The sequence below is a fragment of the Oreochromis aureus genome, linkage group 6 (genome assembly GCF_013358895.1).
Source record: "Oreochromis aureus strain Israel breed Guangdong linkage group 6, ZZ_aureus, whole genome shotgun sequence".
In the NCBI taxonomy this organism is placed as follows: domain Eukaryota; kingdom Metazoa; phylum Chordata; class Actinopteri; order Cichliformes; family Cichlidae; genus Oreochromis; species Oreochromis aureus.
Genome location: NC_052947.1, coordinates 4,483,264 through 4,503,063, shown reverse-complemented (window position 1 = coordinate 4,503,063; position 19,800 = coordinate 4,483,264).

The following is a 19,800-nucleotide window of genomic DNA, read 5'->3' as shown; positions in this document are numbered from 1 at the left end:
AAATTAATCCACAGTAACCCTGTGATGCATCTGATTAAACATTTTAACTGTTTGACAGTGATTAATTATTATATATTGGTGTATACTTACCTATTAGTATATAGGTTTTTTAAAAACTTGTATTTCACAGGAGAGAACCTGTGTTAAAAAACTGAAGAAAACTATCCAAATTCTCTTTGAATTTAAGCATACATTCTTTGTGTTTATCCTGCATTTACTTCATTATATTGCGTAAATGTCTGTTACAAGCTTAAATATAAAGTTGAAAAAAATTAATTGCAACCAGGCTATTGATCAAGTAATTGTGATTAATCGCAATTAATTCCAGACAATTGTGTGATTAATTAGACAATTTTTTTTTAATCTATTGACAGCACTAATAAAAATATAATCTCATAATAATCGTTATAAGAGCAAATAATGAAACCAAATTCAAGCAGAACGGGAATAGCAATCATTAAGAAACTTGAAGAATTCAGTTCCTTGACTGGCAGCAAGCAATATGCCAGCAGAATAGTGGCTCAGAAAGTTAAGAGTAGCTACCAATCTCTTGTGATCTAGCCTAAATTAGTTAACATTTTTTATACTATTGAGAAAGTACATATATAAAAACAGACACAGTCTTCATACTATAAGAACCGTTTACACTTGTGCTATATTTCAGGTAAATTTTTAAATCTGCACCACTAATTTAATGACAAATATGTAATGGTAAATGGACTGATTCTTATATAGCGCTTTTCTACTCTCCCGGAGTACTCAAAGCACTCGATACAACACACCACATTCACTTTATCTGTAATTAGTGCTTTTTCTAAACTACTCTGATGGATGCATCGGAGAGCAACTTGGGGTTAGTATCTTGCCCAAGGATACTTAACATGCAGACTGGAGGAGCCAAGGATCGAACCACCAACCTTCCGATCAGTAGGTGACCTGCTCTACCTCCTGAGCTACAGCCACCTCATCATGAAATAAGTCATGAAATGACTCCGTCGTCTTCTTTCTGGCGCAGTAGCAAAAATCATACTTAAAGTAAATAAAACTGAACTGAGATGAACTGAACATTAATAGTCGCCAATTAATGACACCCTAAACCTTTTTGCTAACTTCATTGTCTTGAAAATGTCCATCCATCCATCCATCCATCTATTCGCTTCCGCTTATCCTTTTCAGGGTCGCGGGGGGTGCTGGAGCCTATCCCAGCTGTCATAGGGCAAGAGGCGGGGTACACCCTGGACAGGTCGCCAGTCTGTCGCAGGGCTAACACACAGAGACAGACAACCATTCGCACTCACATTCATTCCCGCATTCACACCTATGGGCAATTTAGATTGTTCAATTAACCTATCCCCACAAAGTGCATGTGTGGGGTCTTGAAAATGCATTTTTACTTATCAATTTACTCTCAGTAAGCATTAATGACATTAATTAGTGATATGAATCTCATACTCAACAAATTAGCATTTAATGGCACTTAAGTGTAAAGAGTGGACCTTTGTACATACTTCAAGTAGAAAAGGCATCTAGAAAGGTTGCTTCTGCGTTATTCTGGTATTGCCATAAATGACTGTATTGCATGAACCACTGCTACACCTTAAATACTACAGCTGTTCTGTTTTGGCTCTTAGGTACTCATGGACTGAACGTTCCCTTGCTGAAAACTCTGTTACTCAACATACTTACCAAGACAAACCACACCATTTCTTCATATTCTGACTTGATGTTATTCTTTCCTATCACTAATTACAGTCAAGAAAGAAATACTTGTCCTTGATGTGCTAGGATTATTTTAATATCGTAATTTTTGATGCTGATCGCCGCCTTTATTGGTGATGTTACGAAATAAATATATATTCTTGGTGCTTATTTTCTGTTTATATTGTTTTATAGAGGTCATCCAGGTCATCGTAGTCAAAGGACCTTGCAAAGAAAAGCGTCTGGGCTTCTTTAAGTTGCTAGAAGACGTTTCACCTCTCATCCGAGAAGCTTCTTCAGTTCTAAGGTCAAATGGCGGAGAGTCCCAGATTTAAACCCAGTGGGAGTATCCCCCCAAAGAGGGACAAAAGGATCCCCTGATGATCCTCTAATCACATGAGCCAAGGTGTGAAAACGGGTGTGGGTCCCCAATCAGCCAGGGTTCAGCCAGGGTGAGCTCATTGTGAAACTTGACCCCACCTTATCATGTTATTTCCTGAGGTCAGATGGCCCAGGATGTGAGTGGGCGTTAAGGCGTCTGGGGAGGGAACTCAAAACTGGATTATAGATGGCAGACAGTTGGTGTCGTAAACCCCCGCCTCTGTTCAAAGATGGTCGCTCACAGTGGACATAGATGGCTTCTTTCACTCCTCTTTCAAACCATCTGTCCTCTCTGTCCAAAATGTGAACATTGGCATCCTCGAAAGAGTGTCCTTTATCCTTTAGATGCAGATGGACTGCTGAGTCTTGTCCTGTAGAGGTGGCTCTTCTATGTTGTGCCATGCGCTTGTGAAGTGGCTGTTTGGGCTCTCCAATGTAGAGGTCTGGGCATTCCTCGCTGCACTGTACAGCATACACCACATTGTTAAGACTGTGTTTTGGAGAATTCTGATTGAGGTTGTCATAATTCATTCTTTTCCCAATTGCTTAAGTAAAATCAAATTCTGTGACACTTTCTTATTACATTGATTTTCATTTAAACATGTCTAGACTATGATAGAATGATTGCCCATAACCAACCGCGAAGAATAACATCACCTGAAACAATTACTTTTATTACCAAAAGAACTGGTATTATGGGGAACAGTCCATACTGTACCGTTTAAACAAACCCACAATCACATAGAATGTTTAAATAAACAAATTTAACGAGTCCAAAAAAAACTCACAAATGCTGGGTAAACTTTCCCAGGACTAGGACAGCACCACAATCCAGCCCAGAAGTCAAACACTGCAGATTCTTGTTGTGACAATCTGTTTCTGATGTGTCATGTTTTCGAATTCAGCAAGTTGGAATACTCTGGTTTAGAGTAGTCCTGCATGACTAAGAAGTCCTTCACAAGCTCCAGATGCAGGAAGAGCTGTATTGATGTTGATCGACAGCTTCTTGATGTGAGTTAAGCCATGCAATAGATCCACACCTCCAGTGAATGGACATGAAAGGTACCTCTCCAGCTCCGCTGCTTCTGGCTTTCCTGAACTCATGGATCCATCATCTTCGTCATTTAGGCTGCTGTTTGTGCTGGCCTCATCCAGCTCTGTGTCTAGGTGGTGTCTGATGAAGTTGAGACCTGTGGAAAGATGTATGGTTTTCAAAAGAATTAGGTCTGGTCATTATAGTGCTGTATACACTGCCAAGCTGCGGATGTTTGGCAAGAAAATTTGATCCCACTGGAGAAAAACAAAATCTTGTCATTCATATCCCGCACAAACAGTTTGCAATGAATTCCAGATTAAGTTTAAAATAAGAATGCGTGCAAGGACTTTTGGCCTTGCACGCTAAGCAGTGCTAGCCAATAGATCCTCCTTGCACTGTTTGGCTGTTACTCTGGGAAAAGACAAGAAAGACAGTGATGGAAGCCGTGACTGGAGCTGCAATGTAGCGTCTAATCTCAATTGTACATTTGTACAATATAATTATCACGTTTGTAATTATCACGTATGAACGTGATAATTATGTATATTGTAATAACATGATATTATATAGTTCAAAGGTGGAAAGGTATATTGTACCTACATGATAGCATATTGTACAAACATGAAAAGTATATTGCTAGAACTATATACTTTTGTTAGAACAATAGTATACTATAATAATATACTTTTCACATTATAACGTGATATAGCTCTATTTTTCTTTTGCCTGGGTGGCAGCTCTACACTTCCGTACTACGCTTCTGTATCTGAGGCTTTTCAATGTGGCCTCACAAAATTATCACGACTACAACAACCATGAAAAGAGTTGGATGGACATTGCTGCTCAATTACAGCTGCCTGGTCAATGTTTTTCATTAGTAATTTCGCAAAGTTGATGGTGTGTGTCTGTGTGAGTGAAAGACAGAGAGAGGGAGAGCGAGAGACAGATTTTGTATGATAAGCTTCATATTATGGATGCACAGTTTGAGTGCTCAGGTCACATCAGAGCATCAGGCCATATAGTGTGAGACCCTGCATCGTGACCTATGAACTTCTAACCCCTGAGATTCAATTGTACAGTTTGAGCAGGAGCTGAATAACGCGACTGAAAAAAAATCGCACAGTGTTTGCCCAGCTTAATGCAGACTTTTAAAACTAAACAAGCTGCTGTTTCACATAATAAACCCTGTCACCCGCAGTATTGCCTTCTGTTTTAACAGTTAAAGCAGTAGAGGCGAGCTGTTTACATGTGCGTGGAACTCTAGCTTGTTTAACCAGGCTAGCTGTTAGCTCATAGCTCACGCTAGCTAACCAGCGAGCAGTTAAAAGGACAGCCAAAGCTGCACAAAACACCCACAAACTTATCTCACTACAACGTAGCACCGAAAATATGACTCGCAGCTCGTGCTCGACACAGCTGCTGTAACATAAGACTGAAATCCAGCTAACCACAGCTAAAAAGATATTTAGAGAAAACTTACCGTTTCCTGCATGGCCATATCTGATTGGTAAAAAAGTTACCGGAAACTCCACTGGCGGCATATTATCTAATGTGTTAAACTAATTATTTTTTTTTTCAAAGTAACGAGTCGAATTTTGCAAATGTAGTGGAGTAAAAGTACCTTCTTCACAAATGTACTCAAGTAAAAGTAAAAAGTATCGTGCAAAAAAGGTACTTTAAAAGTAAATTTTTTTCAAAAACTTACTCAAGTAAATGTAACTCGTTACTACCCACCTCTGCCCAACGGATTGTGTATTCTTCAATGTTCATGTATTGTTTTGGCATAATTAATTTGATCAACAACAAATAAATCAAACAAATAAATGAAGCTCTAAGACAGCACCTCGCGTCTACGCCGGGCTGTGAGCTGTCCTACCTTATTTCCTGAGACCCCCTTTTCACCCAGCATGATAGTACAAACCCACTTCTGACTTCATTTGGGTTCTTGCCTTAATTTTGGTTGAGGATTTTTTAGGTCTTCCACTTCACGTTTTTGTTCCATAACCCCCAGAATTATTTAGGAGATGACCGTCCTAACTGCATCCCACCTCAGCAGCGATGGTGTGCTGTGAGCGACCCTACTTATGCAGTTCAACAAGCTGACCATGTTCAAAAGGGAACGTTTTTTTGCTTTTGCCATCAGAACATCCTGACAGTGTGACTACCTGACAGAAAATGACAATGAATCCACAGTTTTGCACAGATTTGGCCTTTTAAAGGCATGTGGTCCTAAATATTTGATCTGCTGTAAAACAACCTGTCCCAGTTTAAGTTTGTGAAATGTAAGTTAAATGTTTTGTCTCACTCCCATTTCTGCTTGTTGCATGTTGTTGGAACCTTGTTAAGATCCAACCATGCAAAAGATGATTTTTTGCCATTTTTCAAGTGGTCTTAAACTTTTGATCGGGACTGTATTTAATAATCGATTAGTTTCTTCTGAATGGATTAAGAATGCTTTATGTCCGCATTGCAATGCATCACAATTGTAAATCATTATACGATTAATTGTGTCAGCTCTATTAGATGTAAGATTGTATATTTGCTTTTGAAATGGGCAGTTTGCGTTATTGTGCTTTGTATTTGCTTTCAGACTGCAAGGAAAGAATGCTAATGTACATCTGAAGCATCTGAAGAACAACATGCAAGTCCTCAAACATATTGGATCCAAAACCTGTTCCAGATCCTCCGATACCATCAGAGACTGTTTTGAAAGCCCTCTACTATCAATCTGGATAAAAAGAAACTTCACCCCCAGCCAACCACTGCAAGTATCAAGTGTTTTAAACTTTGTTTGACTGTTTATTATGTACTTATTTGTTTTTGGTTGTTTTAAGTTTGATATTAATTAGATCAGTGCCTTTTTAGTCATTAATTTGATTATTAATTATTAACTGTTTAGGGCAGCACGGTGGCACGGTGGTTAGCACTGTTACTGCACAGCAAGAAGGTGCTGAGTTCAATTCCACCATCAGGCCGGGGGTTAGGTGTGAATGCGAAGGGTTTCAGAGCTCATCACAGCACAGAAACAGCTTTAGTGAAGGTTACAAATGATCTTCTTATGGCCTCTGACAGTGGACTCATCTCTGTGCTTGTCCTGCTAGACCTCAGTGCTGTGTTCGATACTGTTGACCATAATATCCTATTAGAGTGATTAGAACATGCTGTAGGTATTACAGGTACTGCACTGCAGTGGTTTGTATCATATCTATCTAATAGACTCCAATTTGTACATGTAAATGGAGAGTCCTCTTCACACACTAAGGTCAATTATGGTGTTCCACAGGGTTCAGTGCTAGGACCAATTCTATTTACATTATACATGCTTCCCTTAGGCAGCATCATTAGAAGACATAGCATAAATTTTCACTGCTATGCAGATGACACGCAGCTCTATCTATCCATGAAGCCAGGTATCACAGACCAATTAGTTAAACTGCAGGAATGTCTTAAAGACATAAAGACCTGGATGGCCGCTAACTTTCTGCTTCTTAATTCAGATAAAACTGAGGTTATTGTACTCAGCCCTGAAAATCTTAGAAATATGGTATCTAAGCAGATTCTTACTCTGGATGGCATTACCTTGGCCTCCAGTAATGCTGTGAGGAACCTTGGAGTCATTTTTGACCAGGACATGTCCTTCAATGCACTATTTATTATTGTGCTTTCTACTGTACAATATAAAGCGCCTTGAGGCGACTTTTGTTGTGATTTGGAGCTATATAAATAAAATTGAATTGAATTGAATTGAATTGTCTGTCCCTGTGTGTTAGCCCTGTGACAGTCTGGCGACCTGTCCAGGGTGTACCCCGCCTCTCGCCCTATGAAAGCTGGGATAGGCTCCAGCGCCCCCCGCGACCCTGAAAAAGGATAAGTGGAAGCGAATGGATGGATGGATATTAACTGTTTAATTTAATCATTGTCTCTACTGGTTTTTATTAATTTTTCTAGCAAATTATGACAAAAAGTCAAAGAATGTAAGTCATTCTGGCTGCAACAGCTGCCAATAATTTTGTGTAAATATGAACTTTTGAATAAAACGGCATGTTTTGTATTGTACAGCTCTTCTGTGCTTTGTCAATAGGAGACGGTAATCAAGCTCATTAAAAATGTATTTTAACTGGTCTACTTTATATTAGTTTTTTATTTCAATGTAATAATTGTACAAAAACCAAAGTTCACTGTGAATTTTACATTTATCAACAAGTATACCATTATGTATATGTAGGGGGGCGATCGTGGCTCAAGAGTTGGGAGTTCGCCTTGTAATTGGAAGGTTGCCGGTTTGAGCCCCGGCTTGGATAGTCTCGGTCATTGTGTCCTTGGGCAAGACACTTCACCCGTTGCCTACTGGTGGTGGTCAGAGGGCCTGGTGGCGCCGGTGTCCAGCAGCCTCGCCTCTGTCAGTGCGCCCCAGGGTGGCTGTGGCTACAATGTAGCTTGCCATCACCAGTGTGTGAATGGGTGGATGACTGGATATGTAAAGCGCTTTGGGGTCCTTAGGGACTATTAAAGCGCTATATAAATACAGGCCATTTACCATTTACCATGTATTCTGCATTCTCACTATATTTTCCACGGTGAAATTCTGGCAACCACATCTACCAGTATTTTACCGTAATATTGAACATTTTAATATTTATTTTATACAGTTTCACTGTATTTAACAATGCAAAACTGTAATCAGGTTAATGGAATGTTTGTTGCTTTTACATGAGTTACCATGAACAGGTTTATGATTCTTTATTGTGAATTTTACATTTATCAATAAAGTATACCGTTATATATTGTTAAAATCTCCCAATTCTTTTAATCTTTGGGCTGAAGGAAGGACAATACTCGGTGTATAAATGCTCAATCAACAATTATTTATTTCCATACAATTCAACACTTATGAGCACAAACCATCCGGATGGGGAGAGATGCATGAAGAGGGTCACAGCAAATCTCAAACTGGTGGAGGGTTACTCAAGCTCTGATAGCCTCTAGTGGCCCCCACCTAGTCGTAAAAAATCTAACATTCACATTCTTTCTCTCACACGGCGCCTAAGTTATGACCTCGGCTCCTTGTTTTATCTCCTCCTGATGAGATGGGGCAGAAAACCTCTCCGGTATGTTCTGTTCTCTTCTAATCAGACAAATAAGGCCATGACTCTCTGAAAACGGTATTTCTTATAACTCAGCAGTATAATGCATCATAAAACAATATCATTCATTCACAATAAATCAGCAGTCTAATCTAATACAAATCAGTTTAATAAATCTAATAGTTATCACCTCTTCAGGAGAATAAAGCAAACTACTACTACATAATAATTTCACAATCATTAATCAGGGGTATAACATGGCATAAGATAATATAATAATCTCACAATTCCCCCTTTTGATCTCTTTTTCAAAGAGATCACTTACATCTTGCAATTAGGGATGCACCGATACCGATACTGGTATCGGGTATCGGGGCCGATACTGTAAAATGTGTGCGTACTCGTACTCGTAAAAGTTAACCGATACCATGAACCGATACTAATGTAGCCCGGATGGGAATTTGGGAGTGGATACTCATAATTCCCATGGACTTAAACGCCACGGTAACATAAGGTGTTCACAGTTGATGTTATGTGATGTAACTCTACCCTGAATGTAATTTGCCCTGTAATATGTCGCAAGGTAAATACAGGTAATTAGAGCAATCAAACTGTTATGTTAATCATAAAAGTATTATTTTATGGTATGTAACTCTGAAGGGAGTTAAAATATTTTTCAGAGTTCTCATTTTCTGGAGGCCCGTGAAGGTAGCATAAAACGGGACCTGTGTATCTGTTGCAATGGAGGAGGAGAAGAGAACGGCATGGAGAGATGAACGAGGTTAGCTGAACCAAAGTGAGAGACCCGGCTAGTTTTACTGAGGTTAACCAGCACAAAAGAGTGTGTGACTAGAAAGCTGACCGTGTGAGAGCTTCACAACAGAGTGTGGGTGAAGTGACTTTTTGTTTCAATGGTCGCACCAACGTGCTGTGTTTCCAGCTACGACCGCCGAGGCTAAAGGCTAGCCCGGACTGCTTGGCTTCGCCAAGGAGGCAGCCGCTATGAACTGTCGGAGAGCTGGACAGTGACTCGCTAACGTGCTGTAGCAGAGACAGCATCGGGTCCGCAAGGAGTGGATTTATTGTGGGACTGGTGAACGGCGACCTACCGAGCAACGGAACTGTAAGTCAGACTTTTGTGCTCTTACTGGGGAGAAGAGGATTTTTCTCCATCGTCCGGCGTGAGCAGCAAACAGACCTGCAACAAGTGTGAATGTGAGTGTGTGGAGCCCATGTGTGAATATTGTGTGTTTAGTGGATTTATATAACGTGTTTTGGAGTGTATATTAGTGAGTCACTTACCAAAAGGTGATAACATAAGTTGGGTTGTTTAATATAATTTGAAAGGGAATTATGTCATTTATACAGTGTATTTCATTTGGTTAAGGAATTGGAATATCATTTGAGTTTAAAAAAGGGATGTGTTGTACAGTATTTGTCTCTGCCCTTACGTTCAGTAAACGTTTCGTTTGGGTTAAAGAGTTGTCTGGGGTCGTTTCTTTACTACTGGTTAAGTTTAACTTGTGTGTGGTAGAAGTATCGGTTTTTGTACTCGGTATCGGCAAGTACTCAGATCCAAGTATCGGTATCGGATCGGTTTGAAAAAATTGGTATCGTTGCATCCCTACTTGCAATCCAACATTACGAGGTCCATTTCTTCTTGCCTTTGAGGCCCTCTGTCCCCCTTTAACGGGTGGACCATATGTGGGATGACCTCTCTGTTTGCACAGTTCAGATGCAAGAAAAACTAGATTTACAACAATAACAGCAGTTACAGATGACACTCCCATCACTCTCCAGTTCTCCCACAGATTTATTTTGATGCTCCAGTTTCCCACCCCCATTTTGGTGCTACCTTATACCCTCAAATGTACTTAGACTAGAACCTCTGTCTTAGGAGCTTTTAATCTTTATGTTATTGCTGCAGCTACCAGTGTCTTCCAGTTGGGTGATTCACTGCTTCTCTTCTTTCTTTGACCTCGGGGGTTAGACCACCCTTTAGTCGGTGCACAGATCAGGGGATTATTCTGCTCCTATTTCAAACAACGATCTGTGGATTCTGGGGTCACAGCCGTGTCCCCCTTTTTACCGACAGCCTCTTGAACCTCGTTGGTCTGGTGTTCCTGAATTTTCGCCAACCCCTTCATGGTTATTGCTGTGCTTCTGGAATCCCTCCTCTTGAGGTGACTAGTACGAGCCCAAACTGCATGACACTTGACCCCAGTTGCTGTCTTGACCTCGCCTGGTGTCTGTTCCTTTCTCTGTAAGGCAGAAAACCAAAACACCTCTCTGCCTAGCCTTAATAATCTAATGTTGTTGTCCATTGCTCTTCTAGTGATTCAAATTTGGTGTAGAATATTATGTTCAGGACTCTCTAACCCAGGGACTTATTCTAATCATAATCTATGTGTGTGTAAGGGTGTTTGCATCCTCTGCACTCAAAGTCAATACCTACAATATATCAGTCCGGACAGTCACGCCGAACGAAGCTTATGACCTTCAAAAGACTCATTATGAGCACATTTGCAATGTGTGTATGAAAATGATTATAACCACTCATTTTAGTAAAGAAATCAAAAACAAATTAACCATTTTTAATTCTAACACATTATAAGCTTAAGTTTTGCCATATCTAAATTATTAAAACACACAAATAGGGTCATAAAAATGTTCATATAACCATTGTTTGATGTTAAAACTCAACTTCTCAACTTCCCCCTTTTTGACACACTCCCATGTGTCAATTCACCGGAGCTAGAAAATTAAAAGAAAAGGTTAGTGACATCATATCTCAAAAAGCATCAGAAATTCTCCTCTCCAGTCTATCTTATCCTCCTGCTCCTGCAAAAACAAAACAAAACAAAGTGAAACATCCACCCTTCTCTTGCCGGCTGGGTGAATTGTTTGTCGACATTTACTAATCCTAAAGTCGGTACAGGCTTTGTCTCAACATCAAGTCAGTTAAAACTTTTAGTCATCAGTCCATCCCAGTCCAGTCACATGCATACATTCACACACATTCATACCAGATGTTGCTGATAATGGAGTCTCACACGCAACCTATTCGAGTATCCATCACCAGCAAGATGACATCATCATTTTAAAAGGAAAACAATTCCTTGTTTTGTTTTTTTTGACTGGATTGACTCGCTGCAATCCTTTTAGACTCAGGACTTCTCATGTGATCAGTGTCCCCTATAAGTGAATTTCTCCCAAGCCCATTACAATCATGGAGAAGCACACTTTGCAACTGTTTTCAGTAAAAAAAAATTCATAGCGCTTTAAATTTCAATCTTTCAGGCCTGGTTTAAAGAGCTGATTGTTAAATCATGAACTCACAAAATATCACCACCGGTGGATCACACCTCTCAGATGTTTTTATCTCAGTGCACTGTAACAAAAACGAAAACAGACGTAACCAACAAAATACTAATAAAATAACACATACTAGGGCCCGTTGCAGACATGTCCAAACATAAAATCATCTCTCTCTCGCTTAGAGAAAGAAAACAACCCAAAGCTCACTGATAAAATCAAGCTATCACTAAGCAAAACCCAAAAATCAACCAGAAATTCACAGGAAAGTTTTGTTTCCTGCCGGGACAATATTGTGAAGGAATGAGAACCTCAGGTACCGTAGCACCTTTTGTTCCTCCTTGAATTAAATCTCAATCACAGAAAATGCGGTACTCCGACCTAAAACTTACACTATTAGTTCATCATTTTCACTCTGTGCCACTGTTCCTCATCAGGGCTGTGTGAAGCACAGCAAAGAATTCAGTCAAGGCCTTGAGCCATAAACAGACATCACGCACAGACATTGTTTTCATAACCAGACAATTTTAGTCCTTGTTCCTTAAATCTACATAAATGCCCTCTGGGTGACATAAAACACATTCTAAGTAATCAATGGCTCCTCATAAAAATTATGTATTGGGATGTTTGTGTGCAGCATTTTGCATATCAGCATAAGCATTTGCTAGCAAAGCATTCTTCATTGCATCAGCGTGTGTGTGCATCACTCTTCATTGCACAAGCGTGTGCATGTGTATGTGTGTGGATCACTTCTCAGTGAATCAGCATTTCGATTTGTGAGTGTGTCATTTCTCACTCAATCAACGAGTGCACATGTGTTCATGTGTGTGTTTCTTTTCATTCTGCATCAGTGCATGTAGATGTGTGTGTTTGTGTGTGTTTGTGTTCATCACTTTCCTGTTCTGGTGTTCTGGGTAAACCATGGCCTGAAGCGTGCCCTGGGGTCCTGCCCTCCTCCTTTTCAGTCTGTTTGCCACCATTGCTGCTGCTGTTCAAAGTTCAGTCCATCCTAGTTCTGGCCCCAATTGGAGCAGTCCTTTTCTCCAGTGTCCATGCTCACTGCAGGTGAAACCTGCATCTTCCTCTGTGTTTTTGTCCATTCTGAGGTGCCTTTTGACCTCAGTTGCTCCTCCTGTCTCTGGCACACCCTTTTTGCTGCCCGATCATCCGTGTTGGTCCATCACTGTCCTGCACAGTGTTAATGCAGGGTTATCAAGGTCAGCATCATGTTGCTCGGCCTCACTTTTCATTCGGGCTTAATGGGCGTCTCGTCACAGTTTTGTCCACTGAAGCTGTCTGGAAATTTCCCCCGTGTAGTGAAACAGGCCTTGGGTTTAACACCCTCCGTCTCCACTACATGAGATCGCTTTCCTGCAGCACTGTTGACATTTTCAGGTTGTTGTTGTGGGTCCAGCTGCTGCAGCGTTTGGTCAGGGTCACGTGAAAGATGGTAGAGGGGAGAGCAGGAGTCCAGGTCAGCCTCGGCTTCCAGGGCCGGCAAAGCAGCCTATAATTAAACATAAAGAGAAAAAACAAAAACAAAACAAAACAAAAACCAACAGAAGTGTACGAACAGGAAAATAATGTTGTGTTGGCTGTGTTACAAAGAGATGGGAGAAACACCGGGCCAGGCCCTGTGTCAGCCTTCTCTCCCCCCCCCTTTTTTTTTTCTTTCTCACGATATAATTAACTCATAACCCACCAAGTTGACAGGACAACATGCACATGTTCAAATTCTTAAGATCATGTTTAAAAGCACAAAAAAAGGAATTTTCCTTCCTTCAGTAATCACTTAACCACTAAATTTGTTGTTTCATCACTGGTTGGTCATACCAGTCTCTTTATTTTCTTTTTCTTTGAAGTTAAATTGTTGTCCTGCAACCCAGAGGGTTTATTTGTTAGTAATGGATAAACTTCATCATTAAAAACAACAGGTGTATGTTAAATTTAACATACACCTAATTTCCCTGCTTCAATCTTGCCGAAAAATCTTCACGTGTTCATGAGTGTAAGCTGTTTTTTCATTGCGTGAGTGTGCATTTGTAGGCGGGTTATTTATAACTTTTTCTCAAACAAGGCATTACCTTAAAAGGAGCCTTTCTCTCACCTTTCTCTGCTTGTGTGTGTTTTTGTTTCACCTTTTGTTGCGATGCTCTGGACGCCTTCCCAACCTCCACAAGTCTGTCGGCCCTAATGTGTTAAAACTAATTCTCTCCTCGCTGCTGTCTCTTCCACAGCTGCTGATTCTTGCTGGGTGTGGTTTCCATTACTATAATTTTGCTTCGGCCGCTGTGCTTGTGGGGGGCGGTTGGTCCAGGTCCGTAGCCACCTGTATTAACACACTAAGAGATTTATTTAATATCATTTTCATCACTGTTAAATAGGCAAGCAGGCAACACGCCCACCTTTACAGCGCAAATTGCACGCCAGTCTCCCAACACATTCCTCTCTCTGCTTCTCAATAATTCTCCACTCTTGCTTTATTTCTCCTTTCTCTACGTCAGATTTAAAACCCAACATATTTCACACCACTACTCACCTCTTACTGCTTTAACTCCTCTATTCCTTTTTTCTTTTTTTCTTACACCACAGAGTAATACACCCAATCATGCCCATCTATCTCTATGTGGCTCCAAATTCCCTCTTTATTTAATTTTACACTCGTCAGGGGACAGGCACACAGCAATTTCAACCACTGAAACGAGGAATTCAACCTTTTTATCTTTTACCTATGATAGAACTCAACCTTAGATGTCAAAGCATTTTCTTGTTCTATTCCAGAATAAATGTAAACCCGTGATTACACAGCGATATCAGTGTTACTCTGTTATCGTTTGAGGGCCCTCAGCTCTCAGGTGATAAACCTGGACCTCCAGACGCCGCTGGTCCGTACGCCGCGTCCAACGTACGGTGGGGGAGCCAACCCCAGGGCAACCTTTAATTTCCACAGGTACACTAGACATCAACCTTTGATTTTAAAGCATTTTCTTCGCACTAGTGTCCTCCAATTCACACATCAACCATCACTGTCACCATGCTCATATTTCACACACAGAAACACACAGAAAGCGCATCTCACTCGCAGAAACACGCACAGAAACCTCTGAGCTCAATTTAGAACTACTCCGAAGCACAACCGCACCACAAACCAGCTACCCTTATACTGCACTTATGGCCGCATCACCGGAGCACAACCGCACCATAAACCAGAGCTTATGGCCACATCACCGGAGCATAACCGCACCACAAGCCAGAACTTATGGCCGCATCACCGGAGCATAACCGCACCATAAACCAACTTCAAACCTCTATTCTATGTACTGAACTTATGGCCGCATCTCCGAAAGAGTTTCTACTATCTTATTGCCACAGAGGCCAGTCTTAAACAAAGTTAAATGTGGAAGGTAACATGGGCTGCAACTAGACTCAACGTAGTATGTTATTAGTTTCTTGTTAGAGCCCGTTCCTATGACACACTGGAATTCAGCCTCAACTTATGATGTTAGTATCTCGCGCCGAAAACCAGACACCGACAAATTTAATGTGAAAATACGTGTAACTCAGCGAACAGATTAATTTGGAAAGCCCAATATGCACATTTGGTATAATACAACAGGCTGTGCCTACCTTTCTGTTTGGACCGGCCCTCTGTTCGCCTCGCCCCACGATCTCACCACAGGCCAAATCTGCCCTTCCTCAGCACACCAAAGATCCGGGTCACGGCACCAAGTTGTCAAAGTCTCCCAATTCTTTTAATCTTTGGGCTGAAGGAAGGACAATACTCGGTGTATAAATGCTCAATCAATAATTATTTATTTCCATACAATTCAACACTTATGAGCACAAACCATCCGGATGGGGAGAGATGCATGAAGAGGGTCACAGCAAATCTCAAACTGGTGGAGGGTTACTCAAGCTCTGATAGCCTCTAGTGGCCCCCACCTAGTCGTAAAAATCTAAACATTCACATTCTTTCTCTCACACGGCGCCTAAGTTATGACCTCGGCTCCTTGTTTTATCTCCTCCTGATGAGATGGGGCAGAAAACCTCTCCGGTATGTTCTGTTCTCTTCTAATCAGATAAATAAGGCCATGACTCTCTGAAAACGGTATTTCTTATAACTCAGCAGTATAATGCATCATAAAACAATATCATTCATTCACAATAAATCAGCAGTCTAATCTAATACAAATCAGTTTAATAAATCTAATAGTTATCACCTCTTCAGGAGAATAAAGCAAACTACTACTACATAATAATTTCACAATCATTAATCAGGGGTATAACATGGCATAAGATAATATAATAATCTCACAATATTCTACATTATCACTATATTTTCCACGGTGAAATTCTGGCAACCACAGCTGCCAGTAATTTACCGTAATATTCAACTTTTTAGGTATGATACCGTATTGTTTTATACAGTTTCACTATATTTAACGAAGTAAGACTGTAATCAGGTTCACAGAATGTCTGTTGTTTTCACATAATTTATGTTTAAATTCATAGTCATTTACTGTAAAAAAAATTATTATTATTTACTGTGAAATTTAAGGTTACCAAAATAGGATACGTTTTGTGTTCTACATTTACAATTTATTTTTCAAGGTGAAATTCTGGCAACCACAGCTGCCAGTAATTCAATGTAAATTCTACAATATTTTTTTTACAGTGTATGTTTCTCTCAGTGCAAGCTTCACTCATACACCCAAAACAGGAAACTCAGTTTTTTTAGTTTCCAACCCTCTATTTTAATCTATTCACTTGTGAAACCAAATCGTCTTCCCTTATCTAAGAACACTCAACTAATTTACATATTGACTCATAGCTCAGCAAGTTGGCATGACAACAGAAATGCATATTCAAAATATTACCACAAAATTGAATTTTCTTCATACAGTAATGACTGGTGTTGCTCAATCAGCAAAAGACCTCTCACAATTTACTATTTTAAAACTAAATTTATTGTCTGATCACTGGTTGGTCATACCAGTCTCTTTTCCTTTTCACAAAAGTCAACCTGTTGTCCTGCAACTTGGAGAGTTATTTCTCAGCGATGGATAACCTCAGCATTTGATAACAAGTGTCTGTTAAATCTACACTATTTAGCATTTATGTGATATATTAGCATTCATGAGTGTAAGCTGGTCTTCATTGCATGTATGGGTTTGTATTCAGATTAATGCATGCATATTGGCGTGGAGCTGTGGATTCAAACTGTCTCCCCCAGCTCCTGATTCTCTCCAAAAAGAATTTCACATATTTCTATTTGTGTATGTATGTTTTTATTCATTTATGTAATTATTAATTTATTCATTCCTTTATTTCTTTATTTTATTTACCTCTCTGTTGCGATGCTCTGGACACTTTCTCAACCTCCACAAGTCAGTCAGCCTCAATTTTCAACCCAATTTTCATATGCTCTCACTTCAACAACACCAGCCTTCATCTCTCACCCAAGCCCTCATCTCCTCACTCATCACAGCTGCTTCCTGCTCCCCGACATCTGCAGCAATGACAGGCCCAATGAGCTTTTTCTTCTTCTCTGTTCATTCTCTCTGCCTCTTTTCAGTTTCTTATTTTGCTGCTTAACTCCCAGCATGGCAAATGTGAAACTCAGACAGTCCCCGCAAGTCCATTCCCACACAATGATGTCACTGGTGAACTTCCCAACTTGTGATTAAGAGCACATGCTTCCATCCACGATGGTATTTGTACATGCTGCTGGACCCTTCAGAGTTTTAGGTCAGTCTTGCTGTGTGTTCACCTGCTATTAACACTTGAAGTCAACGCTGTTGCTCTGGAGCTGCCTTTTGTCTTCAGGAAAAGATTAACCGTCCTTGGAGCTTCTTCTCAGGATAAGCACAGGATGAGAGCCAAAACCTGGCCTGTTTGTCATTCCAATTATGTTAATCTATCATTTTGTTCTGGCCGCTGTACTCATGGAGGAGGTTGAGCCAGGTCCATTACCTGTAATAACACACTAAGACATTTATTTAATATCATTTTCATCACTAGTTATTAACACTTTCATTCTCTGATCCTTCTATCTGCATTTTAGATTAAACCATCAAATATTGACCAAATCCTTTACATCAAAATCCTCAGCATAGTTAGCAGAACTCCTTTAGCACAAATCTTCGGCACAATTAGCACAGTTCTTCAATGCACAGCACAACAGAGTCTTAAGTGCCAGACAAAGGAAATTAACACTGATAGGAGGTCAGTTTATCAGTGCCGCAGGGACTTGAACCCCTAAAACCTTAACCCAAGTCGCCTTTAAATTTAAGAACATTTACTGGGGACTTGAACCGCCTGTCTTGACCAATGCCCGGGCCCAGCCCTGCTGACCAAACAGCGCGAGAGAGAGAACTTTAACCCCTCTAAGTGGACTACAGCCACTAGCTATTTACAGGTCCCCGGTCTGAAGGTAGCCAACCTAGAAACCCCGGACGCCGCCAGTCTGACCCACAGGTCTGCAGGAAGGTGAGGATTCCAAGCCTTGAACAGAACTCGCGCTCCTAGGAGTCCGCCCACTCCCGTCCTAATTGAGTTATTTACTCTGTGCCCAATTATCCTATTACAATTTCCCCTGTCTTACCAGAAAAATCACACTTAACATGCCACACTTAAAGCTTGCCCCAATATTCACAACAATAAACATTCACCAGACCTCTTCTCCAGACAGGACAAAAGTAACTGTTACGTGAGTTCTTGTAAATTGAAAGTTCATCACAATGGACATTCCCCAGAAATCTACCGAGCAGACTTTATACTTTAGATTAGTTTTTCATTTCAGCACAATTCGCATATTAATCAACAGGCTGTGGTTACCTTTTAAATCTCTTGTTGTAATGTTTCATCACTACTGAGCCAATTTAACAGTGAAGATCGTTAACTCACCGAACAGATAATTTAGAATTCATCCAATATGCACACTTTGCTTTAACAGGTGGTGCTTACCTTTAAAGTCTATTGGACTGGTCCTCTGTTCGCCTCATTTCACGATTCCACCTTGGGACAAATTTGTCCTCTCAGCCGTAAAAGAAACCGGGCGGAAACACCAAATATTGAACCCAGTTCTTTTATTCTTCTACTGGACAGAGAAGATGCGACTCAGTGTGGTCAAAGTATTTATAATCATTTTATTCAATCACTACTTTCTGGAAAGGGGATGTGCACGGTGCGAAGCATCTGCAGATCTCAAGCATTACAAGCCTATAGCCTATATTATAGTCAGCTCCCTCCTACCCTACTAAACCATCACTTGGTCTATTTCTGATACTACATGTCTGCTACAGAGCTGCAAAAACGTCTGCACCCTAGCTCCTCATGTTATTTTGGTACTTACACGTCATACACAGTTTTGATCAAAACAACTTCTAGGCTACACTCTGCCTCTGCAGCTCTACACAAGACTTCCTGTTCTGTACAGTGTTTCAGTCTTGCTCAGCAGTTTATGACCTTTGACACACTTTATGACTGAAAAGTGGCCTCTTAATATACTGGCCTGCATAAGACAAAAATAAGCAGAAAATAAGCACTAAGAAAAGTACATTTATCTTAACACTGTCAAACAGTTAAAATGTTTAATCAGATGCATCACAGGGTTACTGTGGATTAATTTTGATTAATCACGATTAAATATTATTCATTTTTATTCTATATTCATTGCATTTCATTTTGCATGAGCAAACAGGCTCGAGAAAAAAGGGAAAATATACGCACTTAACATGTTTATTGAACATCTTGAACATTCATGTTAAGAAAAAACTCCACAAACATTTATCCACTCTCTCTCTGTCACTCTTGGGGAGGCACTTCAAGTCCAAGGAACCAAACGAGGAACCAAAACTATGTAAAGCGCGTGTTCTCAACGATGTTACCAGGTATGCAGTTTGTTGCAATCCACTTGGCAATTGTGTCAGTCAATATATCCGAGGTAGACTTACTGAGTCCCTGATGCTCCGTGAGTGGTTTGTCGGAAGCTTGGTGATGCGTTAGCCAAAGTCCTAGCAGCATGCCCGGCTAACGTATGGTTCACATCAATGTGATATTTTAAGCTGGAAGTGCTTTGGTGAAAAGAAAATTCCTTCTTGCACAATGTGCATAACACTTTATGCCGGTTGACTGTTCCGTCTTGTTATTTTTTTAATACTCAAATTTCCCATCAAGAGGTCCAATGTGCGTTTATCATCTTCCATTTTGAGTTGATTGGTTCAGCTGCCCGTCACTATCAGATCAACTGCCCATTTGGGCATGTGCGAAGGTAACTCTACTTGG